The sequence below is a fragment of the Mustela lutreola genome, chromosome 16 (genome assembly GCF_030435805.1).
Source record: "Mustela lutreola isolate mMusLut2 chromosome 16, mMusLut2.pri, whole genome shotgun sequence".
NCBI lineage: Eukaryota > Metazoa > Chordata > Mammalia > Carnivora > Mustelidae > Mustela > Mustela lutreola.
The window spans coordinates 52,407,726-52,411,801 of record NC_081305.1 but is presented as its reverse complement, the minus strand read 5'-3'; the positions used below and the strand labels follow the sequence as shown (position 1 = coordinate 52,411,801).

General features: G+C 41.9%; 1 pseudogene; it reads right to left on the bottom strand.

The window, feature by feature from the left end:
* Positions 1 to 1,448: 1,448 nt before the first annotated feature.
* On the bottom strand, positions 1,449 to 2,773 carry LOC131817395 (L-lactate dehydrogenase A chain-like; annotated as a pseudogene).
* Between the last annotated feature and the right edge of the window lie 1,303 nt (positions 2,774 to 4,076).

The following is a 4,076-nucleotide window of genomic DNA, read 5'->3' as shown; positions in this document are numbered from 1 at the left end:
TTGAAACCCTGGGAACTTCTTGCTTTTCTGTCGTTGTTCTCATCTCTTGGCTTAAGGGGATACAGGTCAAAGTCCACAGATTTGCTTTTTTTTTTTTTAGGCACTTGACTTTAACTAACTCCTTGGTCATTCTCTACAGAGGAATCCCAGTGGAGGCTTTTGATTTGAGTTATTTTCCCAGTGACCTCGGATGCAAAGTTGTTTTCTTAGTCCACAGAGTGTCCAGGGGGTTGTCTATGGGCACCATGTGCCTCCTGAATGTCTTCCACGCCATCACCATCAGCCCCTGGAACTCCTGGTGGGCAGCGCTTAAAGGGAAAGCTCCCCAGTACATTGGCCCCCTCAAATATCCTTTGCTGGATCCTGAATATAAACCTAAATATTATGGTTCCTGTGTACGTCACTGACAAATGGAACAACAAAAACACTTAAAAAAATATTGAGTTTGGATACTGGGCTTCTGCACTTCATGACAAAGACACAGACTTACTATATATGGTATCGATATCCTCCCATGATGTTTTGTGCTTGGGACTCATAACTTGGGCCAGAGGGTTCATGGTTTCTACCCTGTATGGCATAAGCAGCAGGTCCAATACATTTATAGGACCAAAGTGTCCCCCAGATCCTCCCCTGAGATTAGAGCCACCCAAAGCATCCTTCTGCTGGGGAGCACCTTTGTCTTTTTATACCCCTCTCTTCCATCAATTACATGTATTTTTCTATTTTTCGCAAGGCCAATTGGTGGCTGATGAATACTTCTGCCCTAATCAATGCATGTTTTCCAACTGCCTGCCCCTTTGTTCTTTGAGTCACGACCACTGTGTATCCAGACTCTTTTCTGTGTGCGGGAGAAGAAATAAACAATTCCCTCATCTCATCAGAAAAATTTAAACTATCTGGTTTGCACTGTGTTCAGCTGCTTATACACTCATTCTTCAAGGAATCTTCAGCAAAATTACAGTCCGTCTCATTTTACATCGAGTTTTGAATAAGACAGAAATTTATGCTACAACAATAGTGACTAATGGCCCCTTACAAATGTAATTCTGTGTAATTATTATGGAAGTACTCATGTAATTGCATTTTATTAATGGCTGTAGTGGAGAAATTCAGAGTCCAATAAACAAAACATTCTTGAAATACTGTGGAGATACTGGAAATGTCTTTGGATATGTAATTTTTTTTTTCCAAAAAAAGTCACTGTTCAAATTTTATTTGGTATTTTAGTTGGTATGACACTTAGTTGGTTGCATGGTCTTTTTACATTATACAGCAATGTACACTATATTCTGACATACATGGTACACAAAGTAAGATCCTTTGGAACAGTTATGCACAATACGTGCAATAATTAATTTATACATTGGAGCCCAGGATGTGACTGACTGGAAAAGATGGACTAGGGATGTTGGGTGTCAGGTGAAGGAACCAGAAGTTATAGAACACACAGGAAATATGCATCTGGTTTGCAGAGCAACTGCAGCATATGCAACATTGGCAGTGATGCCTCTGAGATGAACCCATTTAGGACTACAAAGGCAAGTATCATCCAGCATTAGGGTATAGCTGCAGGGCTTGGTGAGTCATTCCTATTTAGAACTTTAGGAAACTGATGTTTTTTTCTTAGGCCATTTTGATATTACTTAAGTAACAGATCAGATAATAAGGACAATGTACACAATGTCCAACTAAAACCCTGTCCTAGTCTAGACCGTGAAGTGGTACATTAGAAAACTTTAAAACTGCAGCTTCTTTTGGTTCCCCCAGAGTGTATCTGCACTCTTCTTCAAATGGGCCTCTTCCTCAGGAGTTAGAGTCACCTTCACAACATCTGAAATTCCATTCTGCCCCAAGACACAAGGAACACTAAGGAAGACATCATCTTTTATTCCATAGAGTCCCTTAATCATGGTGGAGATTGGATGCACCCACCTAAGATTCTTCATTATACTTTCTGCCAAATCTGCCACAGACAGTCCAGTGGCCCAGGAAGTGTAGCCTTTCAATTTGATCACCTCACAGGCACTGTCAACCACCTGTTTGTGAACCTCTTTTCACTGTTCTTTATCTGCATCAGTGCCTAAGTCAGGGTGCAGATTCTTCAGAGGCACACCAGCAATGTTTACTCCACTCCATACAGGGACACTGGAGTCTCCATGCTCCCCAAGGATCCACCTGTGACAGCTTAATTAAGCTTAAGCTTAATGACAGCTTAATCCAGCCTTTCCCTCATTAGGTGATGGAACCAAGCTGAATCCAGACTGCAATCACTTCCAATAACACGTTTTGTGGGAAAGCCATTTATCTTCCAAGTCACATAGGTCAAGATATCCACTGGATTGGAAACAACAAGCAACTTCCAGTTTGGGCTGTATTTTACATTAGGAATGATGAACTTAAAGATGTTCACGTTAAGCTGAACCAAATTAAGACGCCTTTCTCCCTCTTGCTGACGTGCCCCAGCTGTGATACTAACCAGCTTGGAGTTTACAGTCGCATTATAGTCTTTGCCAGAGACAAATTTTGGTGTTCTAAGGAAAAGGCTTCCATGCTGGAGATCCATCATCTCTCCCTTCAGTTTGTCTTCCATGACATCAACAAGAGGAAGTTCATCTGCCAAATCCTTCATTAAGATACTGATGGCACAACCCCAACAACTGTAGTCTTATTTGGGGGGACATGTTCTTCCTTAAGAAGATTCTGAATCAGCTGATCTTTCAGAGTTGCCATTTTGGACTTAGAACCAAAAGGAATCGGGAGTGCACGTCGGGAGGACGAGTGTCAGCAGCGCGCGCGAGACTGGATCTAGACTTGGCAGCAGCCGCTCGGACACGGAGCTGAGCGCAGGAGGGGCCTTAAGTGGAACCCCGAGGCTCGCATACGTAATTCTTAATGTGAGATACCAAATGTTCTCAAGATTTACTGGCCATGTGATAGTAAGGCCAGTGCCTTTTTTTTTGGAGGGGGAAGGGTTCTCTACTTCTTCCTAGATAGGCCAGTGCCTTTCAAGGGAATAACATGTGGGATGATCAGAGAATTCAGGGTTCTAAGAGGGTTCTGGGTTCTGTATTGGGATGCAAGTGGCCTGAGGTAAAGCTGGGGGAAAATTAGGTTTTAGTTGTGAAGGACAATGACATCCAGGTTGTGCAAATTGTGTCTTACATCCTTAGAGAATGGTAGGTGTTTGAAATAAGAAAACATGTGTGTGGAGAAAGATGAACATATTAAAAATGTTTTCAGTTGAACATTGGAATTGTGAACTCCAGGGGATGAAGGAGAATCTTGCAGGAGGATATGTTAGCTAATGTTTTAAAAGGGTAGAGGTGGGGCGCCTGGGTGGCTCAGTTGGTTAAGCAACTGCCTTTGGCTCAGGTCATGATCCTGGAGTCCCCAGATGGAGTCCCACATCAGGCTCCCTGCTCAGCAGGGAGTCTGCTTCTGCCTCTGGCCCTCCCCCTCTCTCATGCTCTCTCTCTCATTCTCAATCTCTCAAATAAATAAATGAAATCTATTTAAAAAATAAAAATAAAAAAATAAAAGGGTAGAGGTGGAAAGCAAATAATAAATAAATGTTTTATGTCTGTGATAAAAAATGAATCAATTTTTAGGGTCTGCAGAGGGTAGATTGTTCTGGGTTAGGTATTGGGGCCAACTAGCTAGTTGCTAAGAAGCAGATTTTAGGGTGGGTGTCTGCATCCAATTTGAGGAGAAAAGCTTATAAAGAAAGTCTTCATCAAGTTTGGATTAGTAAAGGAGCAGCAATTTGGAGACCAGAAACATGAATCTATTGAGTCTGTTTTGTTTAATGAATTTTCCTGCTTTTGAAATCACGCACCAGAGCAAATGGACACATTTGAAAGAAACAGTAGATATCAACTCACACATAATTTAATGCAGATATCTGTAAATAAATTAAATTATAGGGGTTGCAACTTTATTATTATTCTTAAAAGATATTTTAAATTTGTTTGACTGAGGGAGAGAGAGCACAAGTGGAGGGAGAGGGAGCAGACTCCCCGCTGAGCAGAAAGCACAACCAGGGGCATGATCCCAGGACTGTGGGATCATGACCT